At 39.1% G+C, this 12,718-nt stretch overlaps 1 protein-coding gene across 1 annotated transcript in view; it reads left to right on the top strand.

Moving 5' to 3' along the window:
- UBE2G1 (ubiquitin conjugating enzyme E2 G1) overlaps positions 1-10,855 on the top strand; it is a 103,507-nt gene extending 92,652 nt beyond the window's left edge. Inside the window, exon 6 of the mRNA XM_065897131.1 lies at positions 9,755-10,855. The gene's annotated coding sequence lies outside the window, so the exon portion shown is untranslated. The remainder of the gene's footprint in view (positions 1-9,754) is intronic.
- The last annotated feature ends 1,863 nt before the right edge of the window (positions 10,856-12,718 follow it).

The raw sequence follows: 12,718 nt of genomic DNA, 5'->3' as shown, positions 1-12,718 counted from the left end.
TGCTTTCCACCACCTTAGGTCAAGTTCTTGTTACTAGTTGAACATCTTTTGTGTCGGCCTGCACTTCATCCTAGATATTTGTCCTGGATACAGCTGCCATGTTAGTCTTCACGAAGCTCAGCTCATTTTTTGCATTGGTTCTTGTATGGGTCGGACAATATCTTAGGAACAACAAGCACTTCAGGGCTTGTTTTCCTCACCCATACTACTTTCCAGTCAGAAAAGAGCTTGGCGACAACAACGAATTGAGAGGAAGGAAATAATAGGTTGAAGCCTAAGCTTATGTGTGATTTTACCTTATAAACAGCACTTTATAAATTTAGGAAATAATCAAGAGGTTTTTTTACCTTGATAGTATATTGCAAATAAAATAAATAAGTACGAATGAAGTGTCACAAACTAATTTTGTAAGGGATTATATATTCTTTGTTGGTGGGATTAGAGTTAATTTATACTTGATCATAACATACACGTCTTTAAAGTATACTTATCAAGATTAAGGTTCATGTAAAAAGAAGACGGAGGCAAATAATAATGTTCAATCAAAATGCCTCCTTGCATAGAATAGGTTAATTGAAAAACAGTATAATGTACTGTTAATGATGAAACTAAACTGAGAACTTACAATTAAAGGTGTAGGAAGCAATAACTGGAAATCTTGGCAAACAGGTCAGCACTGCTTACACATCCTTCTTTAAAGTTGCAAGTCCTACATATAAATTCATTCATGCATTGTAATGGCTGTGCACTGTTGTAGAAGGGTGTGTGTGGCAGCTGGACATTAGATAGGACAGAATTTTGAATTAAATTAATGCACTAATATTTTAATGGTTAATTTTAGTTCCTATTCCTAACTTATTGTGTTACTATTAAGCTCAGGCTTCTGTGTAAAAAATTATAGTCTTTGAACTGTGTGTTTTTCATCGGTAAGAACTGAGTAAACGATTTTGCATTTTGTTTTCAGTCTGAAGCTCATCCTCATCACGAGGATCCTTTGGCCCACCCATGGCCAAAGACAAACATTCTTTGGGAAACATTGATTAATAAGTAATTAAGGGAAGTTTCCCCGTAGTATAGTGGTTAAGATTTCACTGCCGTGGCACAGGTTCAGTTCCTGGTTGGGGAACTGAGATCCCACAAGCTGTGTGGTGCTGCCAAAAAAACAAACAAACAAAAAAGTAATTAAAGCAGACGTACTTAACTAGCATTCAGGGACCCAATCTTGTCTATTGTATGTTGATTAACAATTACTAGTAGCTTCCCTCTTATGCTCATATAGTCCCCCTCTTTCTGAAATGTATCTCGTCATTCATTCAACTCAAATACTCGACCCATTTCCCGTGCCAAGGGTCTGGAATGTGTGTTCTGTTTCTTTTGCCACTTGAGATGAGGTCCATTTCAAATTCCCCTTCTTTCATGAAGTTATTGCTCTTCATCCCCAAGCAAATTCTTCCCTTTCTGAAGTACTGTAGCACCTAGAGTCTTAACTTTTAGCCATTTATGAATTTGTCTTACTGCTCTTGTTACGTATGATATGATGCAGTTGGGAAATAATGCCTCAGTAATACCCAATTCCAGTCATCTGTTTGGATTGCACTAAAAGTGAAATCATTTGAAAATTAAATTAAGAAATCACATCAGACTCCATGACTTAACTAATACCTTCTATAAAAGGGCCTATGTTTTACTCATCTACCTAATGCACAGAACAAGGTAAGCTGTAGGGTTGAGGTGCCCACATAATCTTTATTTTTTTATTATTATTTATAGAGTTATTTATTTTTGGCTGCATTGGGTCTTCGTTGTTGCGCGTGGGCTTTCTCTAGTTTCAGCAAGTGGGGGCTACTCTTTGTTGTGTGCGGTCTTCTCATTGTGGTGGCTTCTCTTGTTGCGGAGCACGGGCTCTAGGCATGCGGGCTTCAGTAGTTGTGGCATGCGGGCTCAGTAGTTTTGGCGCACAGGCTTAGTTGCTCCACAGCATGTGGGATCTTCCCGGATCAGGGCTCGAACCTGTGGCCCCTGTGTTGGCAGGTGGATTCTTAACCACTGCGCCACCAGGGAAGCCCCACATAATCTAAATGTCTCTGTCATTACATGATTTTTATGCCCATGGCTATACTGTAGAAACCTGTTGCTTTGTGGCAGATTTAGCGAGCTCTAGTCTATCACTCAAACTCTTTTTTTTTTTTTTTTTTTGCGGTACGCGGGCCTCTCACTGCTGCGGCCTCTCCTGTTGCGGAGCACAGGCTCCAGACGTGCAGGCCCAGTGGCCATGGCCCACGGGCCCAGCCGCTCTGTGGCATGTGGGATCCTCCCGGACTGGGGCACGAACCTGTGTCCCCTGCATCGGCAGGCGGATTCCCAACCACTGCGCCACCAGGGAAGCCCTCAAACTCTTCTTAAAGACTTGCTTTTTTCATGCACTTTCTGAATATCCTCAGTCTCTGTAGTCTTGTGATAGGATGATGTGAAATAAAACCCACAATAAGCCCTTGAAAAATGTACATTCTATTTGGGTTGAATGAAAAGTAAATTTAATTTAGTATTTTTTAATGATGTAATTTTTTACATCAAAATCCATAACTTATGTAATTTTTTTTTAACTGGAAGCATTAGTGTTGATGTACTTGATCCAGATTTTCTTTATTTTACTTTTATTGTGGTAAACACACAACCTAAATCTACCCTCTTAACAATTTTTTTTTTTTTTTTGCGGTACGCGGACCTCTCACTGTTGTGGCCTCTCCCGTTGCGGAGCACAGGCTCTGGACCCGCAGGCTCAGCGGCCATGGTTCATGGGCCTAGCCGCTCCGCGGCATGTGGGATCTTCCCGGACCGGGGCACGAACCCGCGTCCCCTGCATCGGCAGGCGGACTCTCAACCACTGCGCCACCAGGGAAGCCCCCTCTCTTAACAATTTTTATGTGTACAGTATTGTTAACTACATGCCCATTGTTGTACAGTATATCTCTAGAGCTTTTTCATTTTGCACGACTGAAACTTCTCTACCCCTTGAACAACAACTCTCCATTCCCCCTCTCCTTAGGCCTTGGCAACCACCACTTTATGTTTCTATCAGTGTGACTACTTTAGATACCTCATATAAGTGTAATCATGTAGTATTTGTGTTTCCTGTATAAAGATTATTAATAATTAATAACCATATCCTTTTTCTAATTCAGGTGTGGGATGGGATGAAGAGAGAGGAAAAAGGGAGAAACAAATCCTCCCTTTCCCATAGATCAGCAGCATGGCCACATTCTATACCACTAGACAAAAGGACTTTGGTCTTTTGGTTCTGTATCAAGGCTAGAGGGATTGTATTAATTCTCTGTCGCTGTGTTACAAATTACCTAAAATTCAGTGACTTAAAACAGCATTTCTTTTTTAAGTGTCATTTTATTTTATTTATTTTTTTAATTAATTTATGCTGTGTTGGGTTTCTGTGCGAGGGCTTTCTCTAGTTGTGGCCAGCGGGGGCCACTCTTCATCATGGTGCGCGGGCCTCTCACTATCGCGGCCTTTCTTGTTGCAGAGCACAGGCTCCAGACGCGCAGGCTCAGTAGTTGTGGCGCACGGGCCTAGTTGCTCCGCGGCATGTGGGGTCCTCCCAGACCAGGGCTCGAACCCGTGTCCCCTGCATTATCAGGCAGATTCTCAACCACTGCGCCACCAGGGAAGCCCTAAAACAGCATTTCTTATCTCATGGTTACCATAGGCCAGTTCCATGTATGACTTGGTTGACTCTCCTGGCTCTGGGCTCCTTATAATGCTGCAGTCAAGGTGTTGGTTGGCACTGCAGCCATCTCAGGGCTCAGCTGTGGGTGGATCTGCTTCCAAGTTCAGTCAACTGGTTTTTGTCAGGTTTCTATTCCTTACAGGCCATTGACTGAGTCCTAAGTTTTTTGTCACATGGGCCTCTTCATAGGTCAACTCACAACTTGCTGGTTGGCTTCATCAGGGAATAAGTAAGATGATAAGAGAAGATAAGCTATGGGTGTAGTGGATGTTACTGTCTCCTGTCCAGAGGGAAATAATCTTATCCCAGCCTGCTGGGCATGTTGCCTACTGATAACTCATAGCTGAGTTGCTTTCTAGGAGTGTTGCCCTTAACTAAAAGAGATCACTTGCCCAAGTTAGTCCCCTTCCCTAGAGGCCACTTGCATCCAAGGACTAGTTGGTTTGGGTAAGGGATGGGTTGATACAAAGGCTTGGACTTCTTTCTCAATTTGGGAATTATCTGAAGGGCCATTCCAGTGTGGGATTGACTGAAGCCTTTATTTCAACTGCCCCCCTCAGTTCATCATCTTCTTCTGCTTAGACCTATTTCCCTCACTCTTGTTTTTGGAAGCACTTCCCAGTAAACGTTTTACAAATACCTGTCTGAGAATCTGTTTCATAGATAACCTCACCCAGGATAGTAGGCATTGTGTAACCCAGCACAGTAAGATAGAAGATTTTCTGCCTTACCTCGTTGCATATGTGTACGCATGAATCTAGAGTCATTTCTCACAAATAGAAGTATATGTGGCTCCATGTATACGGCTTCTGTTCCTCCTAGGCGGCCATATTTTCTTCATGGCTTATTTGAGACCGCATTTGGAGTATGTGATTATCACAATAGGACCACATCCTTGATGGGTTTCATATTCAGATCATTTAAGGATTAGCCTCCACATCTCACCCGTATCTCCTTAAAATTAGGGCTCCTTAAACGTTGAGGCTTTCTGATCTCTTGTGTTACAGTAAGATTATGAAGAAAAGTGCAGACTCTACTGAACCTGCTTCAAGGATGCATCCACCTCACTCCCACTAATACAGGTGATCTATAGTGATCTTGTTGACTGAGGTAAGGAGGAGACTAAGTTATCTCCAGTAAATTTTAAAACATAAGACAGATACGAAAAACAAATATCAGAACAAAATACAGGAGAATATCAAGGTAGAGAAGGATTTATTAGGCACCAGTAACACCCATAAAAGGAAAAAATTTGATAAATTTGGCTGTATCAAAACCAAAAACTTAAATATTATGACAAGACAAAGTAAACAAAAATAAGCGGCAAACTGGGAAAAATTTTCTGTAAATCTAATATTCAGGATTTCTATCTAGAATCTACAGACTTTTGCAAAGCAATAAGAAAAATATCAGCACAAAGGACAATGATATGAATAGATAATAAATAGAAGCAAAAAGAAAGATGATTGTTGTTATACATGCAAAAATTAATTCAGCTGTATTTGTAAGCAGAAATACGAAGCTACAGGGGATGACATCAAATCCATCAGGTTGTCAAAAACCAAAATGTCCAAGAAACCCAAGTGTTGGTGAGGATTTCGGGAAGTGGTGTACCTGAAATACTGGTATGAGTGAAGTTGTTCTGTCAACATTGGAGAGCAATTTGGTAATATCTAGTCAATTTGAAAACACGTATCCTGCGATTTAGGTGTATAGGTTAGAGAAACTCCAGCACATGTGTACAGAGAGACATGATACAAGGATATTGCTTGCAGTATTGTGTGTAATTTTTAAAAGGCCTATCAGAATTGATCAGTTACTATTAATATCAGTTACAATATTCTATTGTATCAGCTAAAATACCTAATGTAGACTTAGTAATATATAATCACATGGTTAAATCTCAACACAAATCTTGAGTAGGAAAAGCAATTTGCAAAAAAAAGTATGATATCATTTATGTAAATTATAAAGTAAAACCAACTATATTTTCTATCATAGTTATCCGATAGAATAAAAGTTTTTTTAAAAAGAAAGGACTAGGGCTTCCCTGGTGGCGCAGTGGTTGAGAGTCCGCCTGCCGATGCAGGGGACACGGGTTCATGCCCCGGTCCGGGAAGATCCCACATGCCGCGGAGCGGCTGCGCCCGTGAGCCATGGCCGCTGAGCCTGCGCGTCCAGAGCCTGTGCTCAGCAACGGGAGAGGCCACAACAGTGAGAGGCCCGCATACCGAAAAAAAAAAAAAAAAAAAAAAAAAAAAAAAAAAAAAAAAAAAAAGGACTAGAAGAAATATATAAAATTCTTAAAATTTGTAGTACTACTTAACTTTAGGGAGGAAGAGAGGGACCTGGGAAACAAAGGGGCTTTGCCTTGTTTTTTTTTTTAAACTGTCAATCTTCCAGCACATTTGCCTCACCTTCTTCCCTCTCCACAGAAAACTAAAGTAATAAGGAAACCAGGGGCTGCCTGTTTGCCACATCCAAAGGCTTAATTTTAGTTTAGTGGGTTTCTTTGGCTGCACCATGAGGTGTGTGTGATCTTAGTTCGCCCGACCAGGGATCGAACCTGTGCCCCCTGCAGTGGAAGTGGGGAGTGTTAACCACTGGATCGCCAGGGAAGTCCCTTAGTTTTGATTTTTAATCTCTGTAGCAATTGAATTGAATTGACTATTGATCTCCCTTCTAGAAACATCTTCTCTAACCCATAAATATAATGGCTCTATTTTGGTTCCTTCTGAATCTGACTGCTACCTTTATAGTTGCAGCTATATATACAAGGGAAAGTAAATCTCTTTTCCATCTCAGCTCCCCAGTTCTGCTATCAGAAGTAAACACTGTTTAATCTTTCAGAAATCTTACTCTCCCCCTAACACACATGTACACACAAGTGTGATTTTTGTGTCTGTGTTTATAACATAAATGTATACATAGCATACACTCTGTACTTTCCATTTAACATTGTCTTGATATTTTACTAGCTCAATAATGTATATCTGCTTCCCTTTTAACAGTTGCATGTTATTAAGGATTAAGATTTATATCTTGAAATGAGAGGTAACACCAAGAACAGCTGACCCTGAGCTCATTTCATTTCTTGTTAATGAATATTTACAAAGGCACTGTTTTCTTGGGAAAGAAGGGGCTCTGTAGGAGTACCATAGACATTATCCAGGCCATTAGAGAGCTGTTCACCGAGCCAGTTAGACCAGGCATAAAAAAGGTTAAACCACTCGCAGAGCTCTAGTGGGAGTAGAAACACGGTGCGGCTTTGAGAAAGTATGACTGATACTGAATGGTTAGGACAGAGGTTAGACATAGGGCTGCGGGTGAGATTAGAAGTCTCTAGAGTAGAGATGACCATTCATTTGGTATAGAGAGCAGTACATACTAGGGCCAAAGACAGCATCTTGCACAATTTCCACATTTAGGGGACAGAAACATGTGGGCTGCCTGGTCACAAGGAGGAGAGCTAGGAGAGTGAGGTATTACCGACCTCAGAAAGGAAGTGTGTGGATGGTCACCAGTGCATGACATAAGGAAAAGAAAAAGAATAGTTCAGTTTGGGGGAAAAATGGATGGATTGGTGATAGGGGGAGAGTTGTTGTTTAGTAAGTAGTATATTTGGTGGCAGTGTAGAATGAATTGGAACTTATGGAATCATCTGTGTGAAAGATAATGGGGAAAACTTCCTTGATACTAAGCTATTTAACTCATGGACTGCTTTCACTTAAGAATGGTTGAGCTTATTGGGACACTTACCCTTGAATGACGAATTACTTTCAATATTGTCTTTAACATCAAAAAGTGTTAAAAAAAAGTGGGTTTTTTTTTTTTTTGGAAATCACGCTTGTCTGCTTTTTATTTTTTTAGGCCTTTTAGAAAGATTAAATTGTGTAGCCACATGGAAAACTAATGATTTGATTCTAGTTTTAGAAATAAATGGAACAAGACACTTTCCAACTAAACCATCTCCAGATTTGTAGGTTAGAAATCAAGAATAATGAAGTGTAAGTTTGAGGCAAAAAATAGATACTTAAGTTACTTTGTAAAGACATACAGTTGATATAATTTCCATTAATATAAAAATGGTGTGATTTTTTAACAAAGTCACACAACAGAAGATTTATTTTAAGCCAGAAATGGGATATGCTTACAAATTGTAAATGACTGTTTTAGGTCAGCACCGTTTATTTGAGTGTTATGCAGGTAATTCAGTTTCACATTTTTCTTTCTAGAGAAAAGAACAACAAACTTGCTTTTTCTGTACCAAGGCCTTTTTTCTGTTTAGAATATATTTTATTTAAAGGCGGGGCGGGGGGAATAGATTTTTCTTTTCCTGCTGAAGAAGAAGCTAAAGCTATTTAAAGCTGGGTCCTAACTACTAAAAGGCTCAAATACCTGATTTTAGGTAGTTAGTGACTTTCTATAGTCAGTCCTCTCTGGAGTATTTTTCTTTAAAACCTCACATGGAAACAGGTTTTAAATGGTTCTTTTGTGGCCCTGAAATTTCTTGTTCATATCATAAGGGAATGATTACTGAATGCCCGAGCTCTATACCCAGTTCTTTTTCAGCCCTGAGAGGTTAACTGGGCAGGGGTAAATTTGGGTGTGATATGTAGTCTTTGGAAAAACACTTAAGTAACATAACCTAAAAGTTACAGTCCTATTCATAATGATTTCTCTTGAGTATCAGTCTATGTCTTTAGATTTTCTAATAAAACGTGTGCACATATGTGTATCTGTGTGCAAACAATAGAACCTGATTGCTGGTGAAGGTGGTATATTCATATTTGGTGGATTCAGTGCTTTGCTGGGGACCATTTACATTGATTGGTATGAGCCCTTTGGAGAGAAATTTAGCAGTCATTCTACTTCTCAGGAGCTGTCTTAGGGAGGTAGTCTAAATTCAGGAAATAGGCACATGTTCGGCCATAGATAAGCCCACAGCTTTCTTCTTGCCCACATCAGACCTCTGGTATGGTTGAATTCGGGTGATTGTAATATTGATAAATTCATTCGGGGATTTAGAAGACACACTGAACTTTTCACACGTCTGGTGTGAGTTAAATATTTGCCATGGCTCTAAGTACATTTGGCTTCATTGTTAGGAGTTTAAAATTATATCCCTTGGATTCCCAGTCATCTTCTATTAGACTTCTTTGTGACCAGCATTGGCTTGGCAGGTGATACAGACTTCTGTGTTTCTGGAGTACTTGATCCGATGTAATAGTAATAGGTATTCTCCTCCCCTGCCCCCTTCTCCTGCTCCCGCTACATACTCAAAGGACACATTCATATAATAAAAGCTCTGAAAAGTCCAATCATTTAATTAGACTTTTTTTGTTTAATTGAAACTAGTGTTTTTTTCTAACCTTTTGAACAGGAGACTCTGCCACTTATTAATTAGCTCTGTGACCTTGTCTCTCTTTTCTCTGTAAAATGGGGGAAACCCCTTCATATGGTGATTATGAGCATTACATGAGATAAGTTTGTATAGTACTTTGTATACTGCTTGGCACATAATAAGCACTCGATAAGGTGGTAGTTTTTATTTAGCTGTGGTTCTTCTAGTCTAATTGAACACATGAGATTAGCAGATACAAAACAATAGGGAACTCTAATTGGGAGAGAAGGTCAGTTGTCAGAGGCTTCACGGATAATATAGGTTTGGACTGAACCTAGAGAAATCTAAGTTAAAGCTTAGTAATAGAACTTTCTTCACCGATGGAAATAATCTATATTTGCAGTGTCCAACGTGGTAGTCAGTAGACATACTGAGCACTCGATATGTGGGTAGTGTGACTGAGGAACTAAATTTAAAATTTTATTAACAATTATTTGAATTTAAAATGAAATGGTTGTATGTGGCTATCATATTGGAAAAGCACAAAGGTGAGCTTAAAGTGAAATGAAAAATTTGTTTCCCAAGAAATGGAATACAAATAAAAATTTCTAATCAATTAATTCTTTTGTAATTTATAAAATCATTATATAATGCTGTTTGCTTTCTTGTAGGTCTCCAATTGAGAAACATGGCACTGTTTTTCCTGCACTCTACCCACCTATTGCTGGACTTCTGTTGTAACAAGTTGGCAAACACTGGCTGGAACTGGGCTGCAATAAAACATGCCAGTATCAATGCTGACAAGAGCCTAACAAGTGCCAACTTACAGATGATTACGCATTTTGAATTCTAATGAACTGTTTTAACCTTCAGGAAGAATTGTAAAGACCTGTACATAGCACAACATGATCCGGATAATATATATACTGTTCATGTACATCCACAAACACACCTTGTACCAAATAATGCTTTCTTGTAGTAGAATAAGAATCGTGTAAATTCTAAAAGATTTTAGCAGGTTTTCTTTCCCTATTCATTGTTTCTTATCAGTTTTAAAAGACTCCTTAAAGCATGTCAGATAAAAAGCAATTAGGATTAAAAGTTTCCATTTAATTTCCTTTAAACCATTGAGGCTTCATTAAACTCTTTTCACATACTAAACTTTGTATCTTCTTTGTTTTGACACACTCCCCTTTGCTTTTATCTCTTCTGTCTGCCAGGATCATTTAGTTCAAATACTGAAACACTCAATAAGCAACTACTTGATTTTTAATGATGACTTCAGAGGAATGGTCATCACTAGGTGCTTCATCCCTTTTGTATTATACTTGCACCCATCTCTTGGATTGGATATAGCAATAACATTTTTTTCATTGTTGAGAGCTCTTGAATTCATTCATTATCCCCAAGAACTAAAGAGTTGGTTCTGAATTCAATTCAGATTTAAAATTATTGAAATTTACCCCAAACAATACAAAATTCTGATTTGGTTTTATTTTTGCCCTCAGTTACCTAATGTGAAGGTTGGATGAATAAAGCATGCACAGCTGCAGGCTTTCTACTTAACTTCTGGGTTTGCTATTAAAAATGCTATTTACCCACACACCCTTCTCCTTAGCTCTTCATATTTCTTTGCCTCTATTTCTCTATACTGCAGATTTTCCTCACCTATTGTACAAAGAAATTGCGATGTATATTTTCATGTAATTTGATTTTGGAATCCTGTCACCTTATGTAGTGAGTTCTTCCAAAATACAATTTTTTTCCAATAATTGTCAAGTTGTTGGCTTTTATTGTATTGAATGAAGGTTATAATACTGAGTGCCAGAGAAGTGCAGTTTAGAAAAATCTCAGGTTGTTTCCTTATGCAAACAAATTTAGTACTTGAAAATCACATGGCCGTGGCAGTATATGTATTGGGTTCTGTATAGATTCTTATGTGAATCCCAAAGCATTACAGGGATGTAAAGCTTTGTCATTTGACATATACAGATTTTGCCGCTGACATACTGCACTTGGATTTTTATTACTGTTTGAGCATAAGTATATTTCATATCATAAGTTTTCAAAAATAATTTCACGAAATGTAAAATGAGCATGTGCAGTGTTAAAGGTGTGCCCAGGTTCCTCTGTGTTTGGTGTGAGGCTGGGACTTGGAGGTAGTCTTTGGCATATAAGGGATAGAACTTGAGACAGTACCTGATGGGACATGGTGATTAATTGTGAGAATCAGTGAGAATTGGTGCATCTCTGCTCTGGGAGGTTCGGAGAAATGCTTGGGCAGAAGAATGAAAGGATTCCTGCAAGGAGCCAGTCCTTTATGAACTTGCGTGTCTTTTTTAAAGCAGAAGTAAAATAATTGAGGATGTAGTCACAGTAGAGAGTGATTTTTCTAAATTTCAGTCTCTTCTTCACTCTGAAGCATTAAAAAGCCCATAAATGTGTAATGGCTGAATGTGAAATTGATTCATTGCAGCCCAATTTTCTTCAAGAACTTGGCGTGTGACTTTACTTTGTCAAAGACTCTGTAAACACTGTTGCCCCAAAGTGCCAGTACTGCATGCCTACCTGGGACTTTGAATGCAATCCCTTTTTATTCTTAATCAGAAATTGTTCACATGGTGCTTGCTTGTGGCAAGATGAAGTCTGAATTTTGTTCTCCTATTGCTGTAATTCTGCTAGCAATCTCTTGAGTTAAAACCTGGGATTTGACTCTTCAGAGGGGAGCAAATGACCTAGTAACTCAGGGACAACTATTCTTGAACTTTAAGTGCCACATTAATGCAGTTACTTTGGTGTAACCATGTGTTCTTTAGGGCTAGATCTTGGGGGGTAGAAGGAGAGCCAGGAATGAGTGCACGTCTCATGACACCCCTTTCCATCTGGTGCCCTGAGTGTGCTACATATGGAAACACAGGCCTCGAGAGATGTTCTGGCTTCTTTTCCTCTGTCAGAGGTGTCATCTGTGCCTTTCCCAGTGTTCATCTGACTGTGAATCTAAATGCCTCTACATTTGATGTTAAACCACACTCAGGTGACACTGATCCAGGTGGCTTTTGTCCCAGCAGTGCCTCATCATTAGTGTGAGTCTTGTCTGCTTTAGGAAAAGGATTTTTCTCCCTGACCTCATGCCAACCATCAGCAACACCTGCATAGTCTTATGGATTGTAGAACTGTTGCCTGTTTCCTAAATTTATTCCAAGTTCTTGTAAAGGCTTATCGATTTCAGTCTGTGCTCATAATAGGATGGATGATCTCAGTGGCTTTCTGGCCTCTTGTGAGTTTAAAATCCAAATGAGGTTGGTTTTCTTGTCATTACAAGGTAATATTTTTGTGAGGTTACTCCACTAGTTCTGTGATTACTTGGGTGTCATAGTGTCTTTAATGGCCTTCATTCTTGGTTGTGAAATTTTATTTTATATGCTCATTCACCCTCTACAAATCTCCCCGTTTGGGGTTGTGGTGCCTGTGTATCTTTGCCTGTCTGGTCCCCAGTTGGTGGAATTACCTTTTGTGTACTGCCACTTCTCAGCATCTTTGAAATTTGACATAATGTTGCTTCATTCCAGTTTTTTGTTTGTTTGTTTTTTTTTAGTTCTGTAATTTGTTGATTGTATTTAACTATGTGAGTTCTG

The sequence above is a fragment of the Phocoena phocoena genome, chromosome 19, assembly GCF_963924675.1.
Source record: "Phocoena phocoena chromosome 19, mPhoPho1.1, whole genome shotgun sequence".
Classification (NCBI taxonomy): Eukaryota; Metazoa; Chordata; class Mammalia; order Artiodactyla; family Phocoenidae; genus Phocoena; species Phocoena phocoena.
The sequence above is the reverse complement of the archived record's forward strand: the minus strand, read 5'-3'. Positions and strand labels throughout refer to the sequence as shown.